The 21756-nt window shown below is 40.2% G+C and overlaps 1 protein-coding gene across 12 annotated transcripts in view; it reads right to left on the reverse strand.

Annotated features, from left to right (window-relative positions):
• The window catches only part of LOC119889829 (transducin-like enhancer protein 3-B), a 158658-nt gene that overhangs the window by 115020 nt on the left and 21882 nt on the right, over window positions 1–21756 (reverse strand). The gene's annotated exons all lie outside the window — the stretch shown is intronic.

The raw sequence follows: 21756 nt of genomic DNA on the forward strand, positions 1-21756 counted from the left end.
ACACTTAAGTGGTGAAGCCATTTAGCATGTGACTCACCGGCGTAATCTAATTGGCTGCACACCACAGGCAGGAGAGCGGTTTGTATGAGTGTATCTGTTTTTTTTCTGTCACAGAGCAGTGTGTGTGAAATTTAAGTAAATGTCACACTGTGTACATACAGTATCTGTGTATGCAAGGTGATCAGTAGCCAGTATGTGTGCAGCGTACATACAGCCATTTCATCAAGTCCTTTATTGATATGATATGGTTATAACCAAAAATTACTTTCATTATCGATTTTATTTGGTAATCGTTTGGTCCATAAAATGTCAGAAAACAGAAATAAATGCCCATCACAATTACCAAGAACCGAAGTAGATTAGGGATGCAACTAATTATTATTTTCAATTAAGATAGATTAATTAAGTCAATTAAGAAAAACTGCAAATGTTAATATTTGAGAAGCAGAATCTACATTTTTCAATGAAATTTGGCAAAAGTAAATCAGTAGGAACGTATGCTGGTTATTTAACCTTTTGTTTGTTTGTTTATTTTTTTTGTTGATCAGCTAAACAATCCTTGCACCCATATCCTTGCATATAAATCTTGCTTTTTTATCAGTGATGGCCTTTTTACTTCTGGCGAGGATCCTGAGGATGAGTGTGGCGACAAGTAGGCAGTCAGACGTAGTTGTACAGTTAAGTTACACAGTTCACGTACAGTTGTACGTTGCTCCACTCGTGCTGACTCACTTGGGTGGCAGGCTGGTCAAGGTGAGTCCTTAGATTTGTTGTCGTTGTAGAGTAAAAAGGTCTTTTCAGACGGGAAGCGAGACTCTGCCTGCTTAGTCACTTGGCCCGGCGGGGTCGCTTAGCGCCGCTCATGTGAACAGACAAGCAGACAAGCGCTCCGCAAGTAAACGGCAGGTGCTCTATGGACAGTAACCATGGCAACAGCTTCTGTGCGCTATACAGCTGTAGCCTATTTAACTTAAGTTAAAATTATTCATAACATTTCTTGATACATCCAGATTTTCGGGGGTTGCTCTTCCATGCAAATTCCCTCCTGTTGATGTCCTGTTAACTACAAGGTAAACCGTTATAGGTTTCTGGAAACTCACAAACTGCTTGGATCAGTCTCTTGTCCATTGATTTGTGCTGCACATCGCATTCAAGACAATTCAACTTTGGCAGCGGGCGTGTGCGTGAGGCGAGCACGACCGCGACAGTTTCACGGGAACGCGCCCGCTTGTCGCTCCGCCTGTCACAATGTCCCCGCCTCCCTTCCTACACACTCACCTCTAATTAAAAATGAATTACTAGGTATGTAAATCACTTCCCGTGTGAAAAGGTCTTAAGGCAGCTGCTTTTCAAAGTTGAAAAAGAAAAGTAAGTTTGCGGTCCCCTATGTAAAACCCAAATTACTTCAACACAGCGCTTCTCAGATGCTGCAGTTTGTGATTATCCGATCAGCACGACTTTGCTCACTAGACGCTAGAGTACTTCTCCATTTTTATATATCACCCTACTTTAATGATAGGTCAACAGGACATGCAATGTGTCAAGATGGACTCACAATGCAATCTATGTCAAACATCCTGTCGCTCTTATAGACTGTACATTTTGAATTAATTCAGGTCATTACACTTATCCTGGGATTTTGGAAGTATAATGTAAGAGACAAGCAATTAACCTCTACAGCAATCACTTCCAAATATTAAAAAGAACACAACAACTCCATACAGACATTTTCTGTTCCTTTTCCAGTAAGAGTTTTGAGCTAAAGAGCACATTTGTACACATCTGTGTTTCGCTGGAAGCTAATACATATGTTAAAGTTTTTAATCATTAGTTTGTCTTTTGTTCTTAGATGCACAGTCAGCAGTCTCCTGATGTATTCACCAAACAGAAAGACGACTGACACCAGGGGGGGTTAAGGGTGGGGTTGTGAATATTACAGTCATGGCTGTGTGGTGTGCATCCATGCGAAAGGATGTGGCTGCCCACCCAGCTGTCTGTTAACATCTCTGAGGGGACAACTGTCAGATTAAGAGCCCTAGCTTAATGTCAATAGATCACAATCTGCCTCCTGGCCTCAATTATATTGCTTCTCGTCCTCCAACCTCCCCCCGGTGTGGAGAGGAGTATTAGCTGTGAGCCTCATCATGTATTCAGAGCTGTAATGGCTTCTCCGCGCCTGCACTGCATAGATTAGCACCAAGGGCCGAAGGGAAGCTACATGTTGGCACAGGCTTTATGAACATTGCCATGATGGATGTCGGGCCCGAGTGTCATTAGTCCTGTTGTGTTGTGAATTCAGCAGTAGATTGCCAGAAAATCCTCTCAGCATGGCTTGATATCCTGTTAGTGTAGCCATGGCATGGGACATGTGCACATGTGCAACGGAGACTAATTTGCTAATGGAAAATAGGGTGTATTTGTGAGAGTTACCATGGATAAGTTTTTTTTTGCAGCTTTTGTCATTTTCCCAATAACTATCTTGGGTGTAATATATGCTGGTGTTGTGAGTTTGTGGAAGGAACTCATTCGAGGACTAGAAACAGTCTTTTTTTCCCTCCAAATATTGCTTTTACTCCCCCTCTCTTTCACACATGGCCAGTCCCTCTCGGCCGACCTCTGCTAGCCAAGGTTTATTATCTATTTGACAGAAGGGCTGGCGGAAGGCATTTGAACACCGCATAAATTGTCATGCAGGCTGCAGTGTGATGCCTACCAGTTTCATCCCCTCTGCAGCCGGGTATATAACCTCCGTGCCAGCCCATCACACTGCCATTTGCTGATCCAAGTTGAAACAGTGCAGTGCAATTAACGGCATAGATCATTTACATAGTGGCACAGCTAATTTTCATAATGTTTCCTTTATTATCTGAGGAAGAAATTAACCCAGGAATATATTTACATACCAGCCGCCAATGGTAACAGCTTGCTAATTGCCTGTTAGATGATTAATAAGCTTACAGCAGATGCTAATGAATCGAGCACTCATTGTTTCAAAGGTGCTCATGTGGCAGGGCTTGTGTTTTTTTGCAGCTTAATTACAGCCATAATTATGTACTTGTTGCATCTGCTTTGAAGCAAATACAATCAAATAATGGAAACGATATATATCTGAGTGAATGGATGGCTAATTGTGGTGGAGTGTTGTCACTTGTCAGAGTAATAAACCAAAGATACATTCCCTGACATCACTTTAATTAAGGACACTTTCTGAAGTCCTGGAACATTAATGCAGATTGACACAGTATTGTTTTCTGTAATACAACAGTGCAGAACTTAATACTTACTTAATAAGTAGGCCTCGCCAATAATTGTGATTTTATGAACTGTGTATTAAGCCCCTGCCACCAAAATGATCTTTTTAGCCATGCTAGTGACAAACTTTCATGATCCCAAGGCAATGTAACATTGTAAATATTATACCAACTTCCCATTAGCGCATGATGTGGTTAGCATTTAGCTCCAAACACTGACAACCATTTAAACATTTTACACCATGGCTTTCCATCACATTACAGTACATATTCAAATGAGTAGGTTAGTAGCTTATGGCTAGTGGTCTCTCTCATCCATTTTCTCTACGGTCTAATGTAATTTGGGAGCACTATGGACATTATACTCCATTCAAAACAGGTCATCTAGCCTTATTCATGTTACAAATGATGCTATTAAATTTCATCATGCTAGCTCCTAGTTTGCCAGACGCAATAAACAATATGCATGAGAAAAATGCATACATGACACACCTACATAAGTGTGTGTAAATTCATCCTCTCTCCAATCTTGTCTGTTCATTGGTACAGTATTATCATACCCATCCTAACAGACAGATAAGCTTTGCTTTATGGAATAAAGGCTGACTCACCAGTTGTGATGCAGAACCGAATAAATCCCTTTTCAAATCCGCTGTTTTGCATCAGTTATTATTTCAAATATCCCTTGTGCTGTTTTAAAGTCTTGAGCTTGAGAAGTGCCTCCATCTCTCACTCACACACACACACACTCTTTGCTATTTTACAGTGATACATGCTCAGTGCCCATGTTACACATTTAGAAAGAAAATATTTCCCTAATCCCCATCTCCTTTTTCCCAGGGTTTAGTTTACGGTTTAATAAATGGCTGTGATTTAATTGTACCACAGCACACTGCTTTCAGTGCAGCGAGTGATTAGCACGACAATGTCTCCTAAAACCCTGTGCTGCTGTTTATTTAATTGTCCCTATGATGCCGTGGCTATGCTCTATTTATTTTGCTGCTTAACTAAAACAAAAGGCAGGGTTCAACTTTAGTGGAGGCTCATGCAATATTGAGCAGAGTGGAAGACTGCACCACACTCTGGAGATGTGTCTCCCGAACATGATGCACAAATCCAAGCAAGTGTGTACTGTATGTGTGTGTGTGTGTGTGTGTGTGAGAGGGAGAGAGTGTTCATTCGTGTTCTTTCTGTATTTGTGCCAAGCCTGCGAATAACACAACTTTCACTCTATGAATAATTTCCTGTGTTTATGCTTTCTTTGCCCCCTGAGTTGCTATTTTTTTCCCCTGGCTTTCTTCCATTTCTAATGCAGATTTCTTTCCTCCATCTCCAACATTTGTCTCCATTTACCTCAGTGATCACTTGTAATTATTACTGAAACATTTTAATATATATTTCTAAAAAATGTTTTGTTATCTGCCATAACAACATTTTTGAGGTGGCCATATAATATAAAAACATTGGTTGTTAGTGAAAAAAGCAGAATGATAAGGAACTATTGGACCGCCTGCTGCTAATGTGATCTGGATCAGGAACTACGCATACCAGTTAAAGGTGCAATTCACACTGCAATCAGAAATTCATCAGATCTGCCTGACGGGCTCCAGTCTGACTCAAATAATGCCATATGTAACTGCAGTCACTATACCGTTTACATTTTGGAGATGGCGCCTGCCTTTGGGGTAGAAATGTCACTGTGGTATTTCAGATCAAAGCACCCCCCACCGGAAAAAGACTGGAGTTGACCCCTTGAGCAGTAAAAGGAAAAGTACATGATGTACAGTAACCTCTGAACTTTGTAGCATTTGAACCTCACATCGTAATGTCACCTAAATGTTGCTCTTTTTGATTAAACAGAGACCTGCAGGATCTACTCTTCCTGTTAAAAACAACCCGCAATCCTGATGTGGGAGGACAGCAGACTACAATAATGCATGTAAATATCAGATGTAACTTGCTCTAAATTGTTACTTGATATCAAATAATGTTATGATAACATTGTACTGACCAAAGTAATTGCAAATAGGGGCAAGAACAACAAGTAGTCATTCGGTAAGACAGGTTACCAAAAAGCCAACAGTTTAGCCAGATTAGCATGCACTTTATTCTGAGGCAAAACCAAAAGTGAGTGTACACATAATGTAGCTGATGATTCTCATTGCGCAGCAAAACTGTGACTATGGCAAGAACAGCTGGTCAAAGTTAAACCACGAGATTGTGATGATGAGACAGTTTGGAACATAATTCTACCTCAGTTTCTCTTCCAAATAGGGATGGGTATCGAGTTCAATACTTTTTAGGCACCAACCGAACTGCCTCAATACCATCGAGTATCAAAAAATGTCTTATCTTTCAGTACCATATTTCAATACCTACAGGTTCTTGTTAACGTCAATGAGCCAATAAGCATGCAGCCGCCAAGAGCAGCGACACGACAAACCTGGAGAAGCCCTTGACTCTGCATAGAATAAACTTAAGAGCAGGCATCGTCTCAGCGCTCTGTCACCGAGCTAGCTTCAACATGCCCACCATACGAGCAGTGTTGGGCAGTAGCGTCGCTATAAGTAGCGGGGGGGGGTCGGATGAGGGAGAGATAACGGCGGCATGGGTGTGCAAGTCTGTGTGCATGTGTGAGAAAGAGAGAGAGCGCTCCGTTTATTTATTCTCATAGCTAGGCTAACTAAGTGATTATTACCAAATCTTTGTTTTTAACTTTGTTATGGCAAGGCTAGCACACCCAAGTACAGGACTAAGAAATGGAGAAATATTTATTGCAGGTTAAAAGGATCGGATATTGAGCAGCGGCAGTGTGAAAATAGATGCGTGCCGAACCGGGTTGGTGGCTGCTGTACAGAGCAGGAGGAACCGTAGCTGAGAGAGAGTCTGATCCGAGCAGGTCCAGAGCACAATCTGGGAATAGTTTTGCCGGGCAGGCGTCCAGGCGGAGAGCAGACGCGAGGAGAGTATTTTCGGTAGCAGAACTACACATTATTATGCAAAATTCACTTTTAACTTTAATTATAGTGACTAAATGCTCTTCTTCTACAATCGGCCTAATATAATTAGGCTTATTTAAATGCGTTCATTGTGTTTGTTTGTTTCCAGCCTACAGTTTGATACTGATTAATTTTAAAATGTCGGAAATTTGATTGTTTTGATTGGTAATGAAATTAAGCAATTGTAAAATTTATAAACACACCATAACTGCCACACTACTGCTGTCATCACTCAGTTTAAAGTGCTCACACACAGCTGAGGGCTTCATTTCCTTTTCCCTTTGATGTGAACTGGAGCGTTATGTTCACTACTGTTGGCAGAGGTCAGGCACGCGAAAAAAAAACCTTTGTAATCGAATCTCATAATTGAAAATTGAATGTGTACCCAACGTTCGAATATTCAAATATTCGGGTCCAGCCCTAGCGTCCACACATGCTACATTTTCCCCAAGCATTTCTAAAGGATCAGTAAGTGACGCCACCGCCACACACAGACCTGTATGTGCAGGCGGCAGAAGCGCTTCTGTGTGACGGTGACATCACGTACTGATCCTTGGGCTGATGTCTGAGACTTTGCTGCAGGGGAATTAAGACACGTGCGATTGAGTTTACTTTCTATTGTGGTAGTTGTTGCCTGGCCACCTCTTCCTCTAGTGAGGAGGAAACTTTGATGAGGAGAGATTTATCTCTTTCTCTTAGGCCTATTGCCATGAATTTTTAGGTTGTTTAGGTTGCAATGTTGCCAGAGCACAAATTCACATATAAACAATAAAAATATTTTAATTAAAAAAATAATAATATTAATGATAATAATGTGATAATTAAGTTACTTTATACAAACAACAGTGGTTCTCAGTTTATTGAGAATAAAATTGGTATTGAAAAAAGTATCGTTCAGGAACCGGTATCGAAGTCGAGGTATGGTATCGATATCAAAAATCTTTGAATGATACCCAGCCCTACACGACATGCCACAATATCAACATTGACCGCCACATACTATATAATGAGTAAAATCATAATTCATCGTGGAGCTGTGCACAGCGCATAGATTCACTCAGCACCTCCGCTTGCTCGCTCGCGCTGTCTCACAAACACATCGTATCGGAGCCGTATGTATATAGAAAAACTGAAGCATTGAAGTTAACTCTGAGAAGTTAGTCAATGTATTTTTTTAACACAATGCTGTCAATGTCAGAGTCCAACCTAAGTAAAGCAAGCATGTAAGGAGCCTAGCTAATAAGGATATGTTAACGTTAGAATACAGCTGGGTTGTCGAGGTTAGCACGCTGTATATAACTGCTATCGATTGCACCCTCCTCCTCCGCACTGCGCACAGGTGACGCCACAGTTACACAGTAATTCTGTGGGAAACGCTGTACTCTGCATTTACAGATGTTTCTGGTGGTTTCTCTTAAAGCTAATAAGCCTGTTTCTTCCATGCTAGAAGTTCACTGACTTGCTGCGATGTAACACCGTACCCTGGCAATCATCTTTAAGGCTAATGCACATTTGATATGGTTTTCATATGTTTACATAGGTTTAGTGGTTGTTATTATTTATGTTTATGCAAACAAAAAGTTAATTTTACTTCCGTTTTTCCAATATAAAACTTATTCTTGTTTAACTTATTATAATTTTCAGCACATTTTAACAATAACGTGATAATACTGATAACTGAAAATTTTGGTCACTATAATCGTGATATGAAATTTTCATACTGTTTTATCTCGACAAATGCAATCTCGATAAAACTCTGTCTTCATTTTAAACACTCTTTTCTAGCAAGCACTGCAATTACAAATGACAGCTTGTGTTAATTTACACAGTTAACAAGCATGTTGTTTAAAATCAAATCAAATAACATAAACTATTGTTTTCATTTATAGTTCAGGGTCAAACTTCCAGAGAGGAAGAAAAGAGCTGTCTGATTGATGTTATATTTGATTTGATTTTAAACAACTTGCTGTTTGTTAAATGTGTTAACGAACACAAGCTTTTATTGCTGTATTTGATTCAATGTTAAATAGGGCACTATCATGCTTTAAGTGATAATTATCATTTTCTTTGATCATATAATTAGTAGAACTCTTAAAATACATTGCTTGCAAAAAGCATTTTGAGCCAAAAAACACCCTGATGAAGCAACCACCATGTTAATGCTGCATGTTAGTGGCTGAAACATCCACAGGGCTCTGATCACACATACTGTATACTGTAAAAAGATGATTGTTTCACCACTGAGCTGCAGTATTTACATGGAAGACATGAAAAAAGTGGTTATCACCTGTTCTTTATTCAGTACAATCATTATACTGTATGTTCAGTTTATTCAGGTTTGTACCCATTTAGAATCAATTTTACATCCAGCCTTTATAGTTGTAAAAGTTATGAAAGTTATTGTTAACCACATTAGTACAAAAATCTTCAAACATATTTTAACAGAATTATTATCATTATATAAAAAGTACTTAGGGGAGCATTAACATTAGTCTTTCTTTTCAACCGTTTCATCTCCAATTCCCATCAATAGAAACTTGTCTAACAAAATTATCTATATGACAATAATGGTTGTACCTTTTTCCCTTGTTAAGATAGAATTTCCTTGCATGAGGAGCTGGCAACCTGGAGATGTGTTGAAATGACTAAATTCATCTCTGTTGTGTAAGACAACATTTTTGAATGTCACCTGAGTCATTTTTCACTTTTAATCATTGCATCCATTTCATTCATCACTGGGTAATTAATATTTAACCAGATACTGCAGCTGTATAGAAACAGTGACAGATGTCCATTTATTTTCTGAGAAAAATTATCAGCGCATAGCCTGAAGGTGCGTGACTACGCGCCGCTCACTATAAGCAGATTAGTAGTAGTTCTGCCAAAGCATGGAGACGTCACAAGCAGCATATTAGCATTGTTGCTTTGTTTACCTCAGGCCTCAGCTTTCCTGGAGGCTACTAAATTAGCATTAGCCAGTGCAGCAATACGCAATTAAGCTCACTCTGCTCCATGTCACAGGCAGATCAACACCATGCAAAGTCATGCTAATTGGCTTAGCACTAAGCCTGTTTGAAGTGTGCTAGGTAGTGACACTGGCTTATGACTGATGCACAAATCTGGCCTCATCAAAGGGATGCCCAGACAGCCTAACCTTCGTGTTAGTCGTACATCAGTGACTGATTCATTCAGGAGCTACTCTACAGTTAATTACTGTGGTTTCTCAATGAGGCAGCAAGATTGAAGCCGAGGATTGCTGGTTCAAAATCACAACTGAAGGAATCTGCGCAAGGGATGACAGGGATGAAAAACATCCATCCCTCCCTGAACTTCCAAAGTATCTTTAAGCAAGGCACAAAACCTCTGTGAGCAGTGAGCACTGACAGAAAACAAGTTACACTGAGATGTGCACCAGTATGAAGCAGAAATTAAATGATCAGGCAGTTAGTAAATTTACTTTGTTTGCATACATTCCAGCAAACCACAGGATATAATGCAGCATGAAATAAATGCACTCCATTGTTCAATTTCAGGCAGCTTGTGGGGCATTTCTCACTTTACCCCCTTCATCCTGTTAAGATATTTCAGGAAGACTTCAAGGACATGAATTTGGATCTGCTTCTGCATGGCTGCCTCTTTTCAGCCTCTTTACCTGCCAAATTTGAGTATTACATTCAGCATTTTTCAGCGACGGCAATAAATCTGAATGTATTTGAAAGGGATGATGTGTACATGTGTGACTATGGACACAAGACTCTTACTTGATCTCCTCTTGTCTGCCAACAGGCTGACAGTGTCTCCTTTACCAGGAACATATTAGCATTCCTGCAGAGCACACCAATCCCAATACTCCTTGTTGGGTCAGAGAAATCAAAGCGGTGCTCATCTGAGGAATATCAGAGAGGGGAGGCATAGATTAATGCCCACGGGTTGTATCGCTAATTAAAGAATAAGAGGGAAAATGGTGCATGGCTGCTCTCTAAGGATTTGCTGCTGTCAAGTGATTGGCTTCAGGTAATCAATAGGCTCCCTTGGTGGGAGAGGCTGCAGAATGGGACCCCAACGTTTGAATATTAAATACAAATAAAATTGGTACACAATGAGGGAAATTAATTACAGATGTGATTTTTTTTTGAAAATCTATAATGATTAGTGGAAAATTTTGTTGAACAGCTTCTGTATAAAGCCCCTTAAGAAAAAAACACTAACACCCGCTAACATCTGGCTTTTGTCTTTAGTGTGAAAGGATACAATCTGCACTCACTCCCTGGTCAAATGACCCTGCAGTAGTTACAGGTATTTATCGGCTCCAGCTCCAATCAGCAGTGATGTAAACATGACATCCAGGTAGATACGCCCCTTTTCTGGCGAAACTCTTTCATCTGTTTCTGTCTGCGGATGTCTCATACAGTGAGGAAAATAAGCATTTGAACACCCTGCTATTTTGCAAGTTCTCCCACTTAGAAATCATGGAGGGGTCTGAAATTGTCATCGTAGGTGCATGTCCACTGTGAGAGACATATTCTAAAAAAAAATCCAGAAATCACAATGTATGATTTTTTAACTATTTATTTGTATGATACAGCTGCAAATAAGTATTTGAACACCTGTTTATCAGCTAGAATTCTGACTCTCAAAGACCTGTTAGTCTGCCTTCAAAATGTCCACCTCCACTCCATTTATTATCCTAAATTAGATGCACCTGTTTGAGGTCGTTAGCTGCATAAAGACACCTGTCCACCCCATACAATCAGTAAGAATCCAACTACTAACATGGCCAAGACCAAAGAGCTGTCCAAAGACACTAGAGACAAAATTGTACACCTCCACAAGGCTGGAAAGGGCTACGGGGAAATTGAAGAAAATCACAATGTATGATTTTTTAACTATTTATTTGTATGATACAGCTGCAAATAAGTATTTGAACACCTGAGAAAATCAATGTTAATATTTGGTACAGTAGCCTTTCTTTGCAATTTCAGAGGTCAAACATTTCCTGTAGTTTTTCACCAGGTTTGCACACACTGCAGGAGGGATTTTGGCCCACTCCTCCACACAGATCTTCTCTAGATCAGTCAGGTTTCTGGGCTGTCGCTGAGAAACACAGAGTTTGAGCTCCCTCCAAAGATTCTCTATTGGGTTTAGGTCTGGAGACTGGATAGGCCACGCCAGAACCTTGATATGCTTCTTACAGAGCCACTCCTTGGTTATCCTGGCTGTGTGCTTCGGGTCATTGTCATGTTGGAAGATCCAGCCTCGACCCATCTTCAATGCTCTAACTGAGGGAAGGAGGTTGTTCCCCAAAATCTCGCAATACATGGCCCCGGTCATCCTCTCCTTAATACAGTGCAGTCGCCCTGTCCCATGTGCAGAAAAACACCCCCAAAGCATGATGCTACCACCCCCATGCTTCACAGTAGGGATGGTACTCATCATTCTTCTTCCTCCAAACACGGTTAGTGGAATTATGACCAAAAAGTTCTATTTTGGTCTCATCTGACCACATGACTTTCTCCCATGACTCCTCTGGATCATCCAAATGGTCATTGGCAAACTTAAGACGGGCCTTGACATGTGCTGGTTTAAGCAGGGGAAACCTTCCGTGCCATGCGTGATTTCAAACCATGACGTCTTAGTGTATTACCAACATTAACCTTGGAACTGTGGTCCCAGCTCTTTTCAGGTCATTGACCAGCTCCTCCCGTGTAGTTCTGGGCTGATTTCTCACCTTTCTTAGGATCATTGAGACCCCAAGCTGCTTGGCAATTTCCCCGTAGCCCTTTCCAGCCTTGTGGAGGTGTACAATTTTGTCTCTAGTGTCTTTGGACAGCTCTTTGGTCTTGGCCATGTTAGTAGTTGGATTCTTACTGATTGTATGGGGTGGACAGGTGTCTTTATGCAGCTAACGACCTCAAACAGGTGCATCTAATTTAGGATAATAAATGGAGTGGAGGTGGACATTTTGAAGGCAGACTAACAGGTCTTTGAGAGTCAGAATTCTAGTTCAGTGTGCAGCTGTATCATACAAATAAATAGTTTAAAAAAATCATACATTGTGATTTCTGGATTATTTTTAGATTATGTCTCTCACAGTGGACATGCACCTACGATGACAATTTCAGACCCCTCCATGATTTCTAAGTGGGAGAACTTGCAAAATAGCAGGGTGTTCAAATACTTATTTTCCTCACTATATATATATATATATATACATATAATATATATATACACACACACACACACATATATACACACACACACACATATATATATACACACACACACACACACACCTCATCCATAGCATGCTAGGCTAACAGTTGGTCAGCTGTGACTTTATATCCACACTGTGATGTCTTTCATAGAACACAAACACCGTAAACACACCTGTCACCTGCCCACCCCGCTGCTGTTAACCAGAAACACTGGGGCTACACTTTATTTTTAAACAGTTTATGGGCCACACACAGCAACTACCGTAGCATTGTCACTGGCCTCCACGTTGCTGATGTGAGAGGAGCCAATTGCCTATGTTTAGCAAGTTTGTCACATTAAAAAAAAACTGTATACACATGCTAATTTTGGTGTGAAAAGGGTATAAGATCACTGTAAAAGTAATTTGACACCCATATCTCAAAAGCGCAAAAAAAACCCCCCAGACAAATCACAAAGAAAGCTAAATCCATCACAGCAAATACAGACCATTCTCCCTTCAAGAATTTAATAACCTATAATACAAAATACACGAAGTTCAAGTTTTTATTTATCTTGTTTTATACCTATTCTTATTGCTGTTGCTTTTATCAAATTAATCTTGCATTCTGTATTGTGACACTTTTAATGTTTTCAAATGTGTTGGTGTTTTAATTAGGTTCATACTTGTTTCTACAAGATTGTCCTCTTAGGCAACAATAAAGATTCGATCAGATCATTCAGTCACAGACGCTTAATCAAAACTTGCTTATTAGTAGGGCTGCACAAAACGATTATTTTTAGAATTGATTAATCTAACAATTATTTTTAGATTAGTCGATTAATCTAACGACAATTTGTGTATTCTAAAGAAATAAAATGCCCATCACCTTACCCTTACCTGCCTATTACTTGATTAATATAACAATTTATCCAAAATAAATATAAAAACTAATTAATTAAATCAATATTTTATGCATCATCGTTAGAATAATGATAATAGTAGCATCTTAAAATTAACCCAATTTCCACATCACTGCTGTGTTACGATAACAACAACAGACATTAATTAGGCTACTTTGCTTAAAACTTTAAATGTTTCTGACATGGGTTTATTTCAATATTCAGTACGTTAGATGACACATTAACAACATGTAACATTACGTTAACATGACAGCAGTGGGTAAGAAATTACTTTTAACATAAAGGCGATGAAAAAATACTTAGAAAATAAATTTTAACCGACTACCTGTACTCGTGCTGATAATGTGCCGTGCTCGTGCCGTCTAGACAAAGTGCTCCGGGATACTTTTGCTTCAGGTGTTCATCCTGCTTCTATTATTTGTGGACAGCAGTGGCGCTGCAGTGAAGCCGTTTCCAATTCACAGAGCTCACGGAGCACCATGCTGTTGAGTGTCTGAAATACTCCCAAACTTAGACAGTCCAAGGCGCGGTCTTGTAGCTGCAGCTTATCCGAGGAAATCACCAGATGCAGGGACGCTTCAACACACGTAATGAGAATCGATGTATTTACTTAATCGCCCCAGCCCTACTTATTAGTCCACATTCTCAAATTCAAATGAGTGTCTTACAAGATCTAAATAAAGATAAGTAAACAAACTAATACAAACAATCTACGGGCTTATCTTTGCACTTCCTCTACAGAACCAAACGACAGACAGACAAAGTTAGTAAGCATTTAGCAGATTTGGAGATATTTCCTTCCTAAGCTGTTGATAGAGAGTAAATATTAGACTTGCATTTGTCAGGTGGCCAGAAACAAATGAACGATGTTGCACCGTATCTCCTGGAGGTGTCAATATGGATGTGTTTGGCTTTTCAACTTCAAGGAGATAAAATGTTAATTTTAAAACAAAAAAACAACAATACTGTTTTTAAGAGTTAAAAAATTCAGGCTGAAAGTTATGTAAGGTCGCCTTTAACTTTGAGTTTTTGACTGACCAAACAAGCTAATAATAGTGGGTATAAGCTTCAAAATTAACCTCAAAACAACTGTTCCCTTGTGTGATATACTGTATTTCCCACAGCTACTCACCAACCTAAAAATCCAATAAGCATGACATGGCAGTAGACAGTTGCGACAGCCAAACCTGTGGATGATGGCAGGATTGTTTTGTTTACAGACCACCTACTGCAACCTCCCCATGTAAGAAATGCCTGAATCCTGTCTGCAGGCATAACAAAGCCCTTCAGACACACAAGCCAGTGCCGAGGTAATACTACGGGAGCGGAAAGAGGACTCCTCATAACCTCTCCCCTCTCCTATTTATCCCACAAACCCCTGCTGTGATTAGTGAATGTGTCCTCAGGGACGCCGGCAACAACAGAGCAGGTAATTCTCCTTCACCCCCTCCTGAGTCCATCATGTCCACAGTGAAAAACAAGCCAGTGTACCAACAGAATTGACCCCGCTTTAAACCTAACACTTCAACCTTTCTATCCTCTAAGGAAAGGCAGTGTTTATTACCTAACGTGCACTGATGGCTCTGCATGAAGGAGGAAATGCTATGCAAGGTTAGACAGGACACGAAGGAAAGGGATTAGAGCTTGGGCAAGGAACGGATACAGCCTTATTTACAACTGACAATGTTTTTCTGTAGAGAAGCCAGCCTTAATTTGCTGCTTAATAACTGACTTCCACCACCATGTTCAAATCCCCCCAAGAGGCTTTTGTGGTTTGTTCGCAAGATGTCTCCGCAGCCTCTACTGCAAATTAGCCTTTCAGAAAGGCACCTCACCTTCCGGCCACAGCTTGCAACACACAAGGTCTTTTTTTCCCCTTCTTACCCTGTGCCTTTCTACTTCTGCCAGTAATAACCTTCAACTAACCTTTAAACCACTGTGAATAATTTAAATCCTATTTTCATATCAATGGAGGAGTCAAGCCAGGCAATTATCTTTTATCTGTGTACTTTGCTGTCGGAGCAAAGCATAATAAAGTCTTCCCGGGGGGGGGGGGGAGAGAGAGAGAGAGAGAGAGAGAGAGAGAGAGAGAGAGAGAGAGAGAGAGAGAGAGAGAGAGAGAGAGAATAGATAGTGTAGAAAAGCCATAGGCCATAAGGGCTTACTGGGGGAAGATAGGGGAGAAAGTTGATGAGAAAGGAAGACATCAAGAGGATAACATAAAGAATAGAAACAGAGAGTGTGGACGTTTGTGATGCTATCTGGAAGACTCTAATGAAAAGAATGAATAATTCACTAATGAGCAGCAGATCTGTCATGGAAAGAAACACTGCTTACATCTGCACTGGTTTCTGGGAAGAGGATGTGGCGGGTGCCGCATGTGTGGTTTGGTGGCGGGTGGAAGACAGTAAAGATAAACATGACAAATTGGCAGTTCAATTAGGACTTCTGGGTCGCCGTTTCCTTAGTGCGTAGCCAATGGCTCCATCCTGTGTCACGCTGCTGTCGAGGCCAAAGCCAGACTGTGTTAAAGCTCATTTGTGTGACAGTGATTTAGAGCCATATAGTAGATGGGTGCATCCCAGGAAAAAAAAAAAGGAAAGAGAGCAAGGAAAAAAAATGTGAAGAAGAAATTCCCCCTGGTACTCATTAAAATTCAGCAGTACATCAACACCCCCCTCGCTTTGCTCTTCTTTCCCCTCCCTCTCCCTTTTTTTCTTTCCTCCGTCTGTTCCAACAGCCAACGTCTCGCCTTGTTGCCTCCCTGCATGCCTCCCTGGACTGTCCATGATCATTTTGATGAATTCATAAAACTTGCTGCATTCTTGATTGAGATGGAGCAGTGGAGAAAACAAGAGTGATGGAGAGAAGGAAAAAAGCAATATCCACAACCTGAGAGGAGGGGAAGAGAAGGCTGTGGGGGAGGTGAAGGAGTGAATGTGTTTGGGAGTGATGGGATGCAGAGATAACAAGAGAAAGAAGAGAGAGTAGGAGAGGGATAGCAGCTATGGGCTTTGCAATATTAAACTATAGGGTAGAGATAAAAGAAAGGTGAGCACCGCATGGAAGGCAGGATTTCCTTTAGTTGAGCATGAATGCAGGGCATGTTACTGAAAGAGCTGCCATTTTTGAACCAAGACCAAACTTTTCTTGACTTGCATCTGCCTGCTTCACCAGAATCCCTCAAAGGTAGACCAGAGGCAGATATCATTTGAAGTTATTCAGTGTGTTTACAGGCATGCTAACAATTCAATTATAACCACACTGAGAAAACATTCTCATTACTAGCACCCTATGATTTCCGCAATGCAGAAAACACATGCAGTCCCAAACTGCGTCGGTCAAACAAAGGTTGCTACTACGTTACTACCAGCAGATCAAAAACGTAATGCACAGCAGAGTATAGGGCAGGTACACTTCTCATTAAATGATGACGTTAGTCTGGTAATATTTTGCCTTTTCTATGGACATGTCAGAGAACACAGATATGTGGGAGAGATTCTGAATGTGCAGAAAGTTTTGACCATGAGCAGAAAATCTGCCAAAACACAGGAGCTTTAAATGTCCAGGAGTTTATAACTGAATTAAAATGTAATAATTTATCATTATGGTGAAAAGATGCCGCAGTCACATTTAAAGAGGTTACTTCCCCAAACAAAGACACAAAGAGGAGGGAAGACTAAATCATGACTCAGCAGGGATGATATTAAATAAGTTGATTTACAGAAGAAACTGATGGCAGCACGGAACGACTGAGAGCTGCACTGACTTATATTCTGTTTTAGTTAGGTTATAGATTTTGAATAGTCACCTGACACCTGAATTTTGTGTTTCTCTTTTTATGAGATCGATCTTGTGAACTCCATCTCAAATCTCGTCTCATGGGTTAAGTGTCTCGTCAAACCCACGTAAGAGTAGCCTCTCTCAGACCCACGTATTACTGTGTGTTCGAGCAGCTTATGGAAGCTGTCCTGCAGAAGATCCGTGGGATGAAATTGTCAGTAGTCAAGTATTAATAACCTATTAATAGAAGACGATTCACAATACATGTATTCTACAGTAATGCATTTACTGCGAATTGTCCACATGAATATTTGCATGACACATCAAATTCACTGATATTGATTAATTATTGTATTATTGTTTAATATTTTCCTATTTAATCGTTGAAATGTTATTCATCCACCACATGATTAAACACTTTCTGATATCGCAAATGTGCTTAAATTGTAATCTCTAATTTAACCAACAAAGTCTTTCCATTTTCCCTCTCTTAGTGTAGAAACACCAAATAAAGACAACTCTGCTAACATCACAGGAACGTATTACTCTTTCATGAAATATAATATAAAGCCTCAGAAGAAATTAGCAGTATGCCACATATCTAACGAGTGGGTGTTTAGCTGTCATCTTGTAATTACATTATTGACGAGCCAAAATGAGTCACAAACATTCTAATTCAGCTCAGGTAACAATTATTTACCGAACACAATGCACATTTGCTTTATGAAAATTACTGACAGTAGCATGCCATAGTGTGACTTTTCACAAGTTGGGAAAATCAAGTCAAACAGCTCAATCAGTCACGGGTGGGGATGTGTGTCAGGAAAATCTCACTGATGCTTTGCTGGTCAGACTTTTTGTTTTTGCATCAATAAATGTCATCAGATGAAAAATCTTTCTGTGGCTGAAATTCACTAAAAAAAACACTTTTTTTTCCCAGCTGCATTTGGACTGACAGCTTGATGGATCCACCCACAGGCAGTCAAGTGGGTGAGGTGTCGGTGGTTCTTGGCGGCTTTGCTGTGTATAGCCTCATTTTGTGGCACTTATAGGGTGTTTCCTGAAACCACACATCCCTCTAGATGTCAAACCACTTAAACATATAAAGTCTAGTTACTGGGAAAACTTTTTTTGTTTGTTTTTTTTACAAACCATGTAAACACAAATCATCCATATTTACAATAATCTCTAGCGTTAATATAAACAAGAGTGACAGAAGTGCTCAGAGCCACATCTGATTGTCCAGCTCAGTCCATTTCCCCTCTTCTGTATCAAGCAGCTGCCATTAGCCCAGAGCAATGGCAAGCAGTTGCTGTCAAGCTTATTTTGTCAGAGTGTGTGCATGTGTGTGTACAGTATATACTGTATATATGTGTACTCCATCCCATCCATCTGTTTGCATCTTCTCTGAATTTAGGAGCATGAATCAGCTCATGTTGTACTGTGTGATATAACTGCATATGTAATATAATCAGATTCACAGGTCCTCATATTCACGAATCCTTCTCACATACATTAGAAGACACAGGACATGTGGGGGAAATTATATAAAAATATAACATGGAAAGTCTGTTCTCTATCCAGGAGTATTTCCATATGCAGATATGTGGTTAACTGCAAAATGTTGTCCCTGTTTAACGTAAATGACAATTGTAGTGAGCCAGAGGTAAGCACTATTAGGCATTCAAATAAATATAAAGTAAAGTAATTCATTGTATAAATGTACAGAATATTCTTTGACAGATATGTAGTGGATGGTACTGGTCATTAACTTATATTGTTGTGTGTTTACATATTCTGATCTGGTCATGTCACCAATGTAGACAAAGAGGTTTACTTATCATTCTGTCATTTGGAAACCCCTTTTATGACAAACATGCAGATATATGACAGTCAGAGAATTTGCATTTAAATTTAAGAGGTCAGATGTATCACCTCAATGCAAAGCCTCAATTAATCTTTTTTTGTGTATTTGCTGCCCTTTCACCATCACAACCACCCTCACTCACACAAACACATACACAGAGCAGAAAACACATACTCTCCATTTCCCTCTGGTAGTTTCTCAGCCTTTGAATTACACATACTGACTAATTGACCAACAGCCTGGTACAGAATCTATCCCCAGAGAGAGACAGCAGTGAGAGGGAGAGAGGAGGCTGGTTAGGCACAATCACAATGGGAGCGGACTTAATGATGTGCAGAACATCAAAAAAAAAAACTTAATAAGCTGAGAAATTCTCTCCCTTGTCTGCTAAAACATACTGTATATGTTTCTTCAGAAAAGCACAATTAGACAATTACACTAAAAACTATAAATATCATTAAGACATATTCAGAATTAATTAAATTAGAGGATGTAACACACTCATGTGGGGAAAGAGATGAAAAATATAGAAATAATAGACGTTGCAATTGTTGCATTCCATTTTCTTTTTGTTAATTTGCAGACTTCCCGCTGGGAGAGGTAAAATAACCCCCAGCCAGACTTTTTTTCTTTTGCTGTTAATAATAACAGAGTTGCTTTTTCAAGCTAGACAAATACTGAGCCTAATTTGCATAGCATAGGATGTGCATCGCTGCAGAAAAAGGGCCAAAATGTCCTTAAAAGCCACAGCAGCTTCGGTGTGTTTTTGTTTTGGTTTTGTTACCCCTTTTTTCACTTTAATGTGCTAATAAGTTGTCAGAGGCAGTTCTCTGGATTTTGGCACAGCTGCAAACACACACTTTCTCATTATTCCTTTATCAACACTCCCTTTTTACTCCTCTCTCTGTGCGCCATTCTCACCTGTCTCTCACCCACAGCCCCCCCTCGTCTCCCAGGGGAAAGATGCCCAGGCTTCTCTCATGACAGATCTGTTCCCTGCAGATTTGAACTGCACATCCTGCCTCTCTTCAAGGTGACAGACTGTTGTATGCCCAATTCGCCCCTATAGCTCGCCCCAAAGTCTTTTTCACACTCTCTTCAGCACAAAGTACACACATTTCCCACAGATCAAACACCATCTTATCCCTATACACTTTATCAAAGAATAACTAGGAACAAGTACGAAGGAGATAACTTCATGAGCTGCCACAGGGCACTATGTAAATTATCATGTAAATACAGATGCACCTGTGTACTCCATTTGTATTTGCCAGAGATTAATAGGTTTTTTAAGAAAAATGTGAGCTTCAGTTAAAGCAGGAATGTGTTACGGTTTTTGAATATACTGTTTATTACACACTAGCAGTTCTGTGAGGTTATACTTAGGCACAGAAGTACTTTGAGCTAAAACCAAACATCAGCATTCTCACAATGGTAATGCCAACATGCTGATCATCATCTAAATTTAGTGGGTTGATTGTGCTGGATGAAAAGTTAACGGATCACCAAAGGTATTATACATCTTCTGTTCACCTTAATGGCAATCCATCCAATGTTATTGAGACCTTTTACTCAAGACCAAAATTTTGAATCTCATGTTGGCGCTGGAGGACAAGTCAGGGAATATACAAAGTCAATAGGAATCATGCTCTAGGGAGAATATATATACACACACGCGCGCATGCAATAAAATATCATGGCAATCCATCTAACAGTTCTTGATGTATCAATCTGGAACAAATTGGTGGACTGACTGACACTGTTGTCCCTAGAGCCACGTTGCTAGCATGGCTAAAAAGTAATTTGAAAGAGTATACAATTCACTAGTTTTCTATTTGTCGTTCTGGGCAAGCGGGCAACATTACCAGGCGAGGCAGGCGAGGCAAATAGACAGAAGAGGACGTTGACGGAGGAAGCTAAAGCCTAGTTCACACTAAACGATTTTAAGCCTGATTATCCGGTCAGCAAGCTCGGTGACCGTCGGGCTGTGATCAGGGGTAAATCAGTGATCGATCAGCGGTCGGCAGTCATTACGTGTGAACTACTCAAGGACACATCAAAACGGCTCCCCGACACATTTCTGACACATCGCCGATGTCTGCCAGATATCCACATCCAGCCAATGAGAGCAGGCAGCTGGCAGAACCGGCATCTACTTTTTCACTGCAAAACACTTTTTACTCCCCTCCAGCTCTCTCTGTAGCGCAGACAATCCCTGTTACCTGCGTGTGCTACTCCATTCTTTCACCCATATTCTTAGTATTTATAATTGCCGTCTTTATAATAACAAACAACAGCTGTTTCATGTGTAGGTTCGCGTCATTTCCCGTTTCACATTTCATGTGCGTTTTCTTCACAAAACATGGTTTGGAGTCCTTGTCAGCTCGCGTAGTGTGTGACCCCCTGTCACCGATCAGTCACGTAGTGTGAACACCACAACAACTTCAGACTCCTGTCACAAGACGGCAAGTCGTGTAGCATGAACAGCACGGCCATCAGCCGACGCTTAAAGTTGTGTAGTTTGCACGAGCCTTAAGTAACAGCCTATTGCTATGTCTTGTGTTGTCGCACTTGCTTGATGTTTGGCTGTGTTAGCAAAGTTAGCGACTTCATAGTTTTTGATCATAATGTAATCATAACAAACATACTCATGTACAGCAATCCTTATTTGCGACAGCAGTGGATTACACTGAACCAAATTGCAAAAAAAAAAAATTATATAATACATACATACATACAT

Source organism: Micropterus salmoides, unplaced genomic scaffold, assembly GCF_014851395.1.
Source record: "Micropterus salmoides isolate LMB-PRFRI ecotype aquatic unplaced genomic scaffold, ASM1485139v1 Ms_hic_scaffold_6, whole genome shotgun sequence".
NCBI classification, from domain to species: Eukaryota; Metazoa; Chordata; class Actinopteri; order Centrarchiformes; family Centrarchidae; genus Micropterus; species Micropterus salmoides.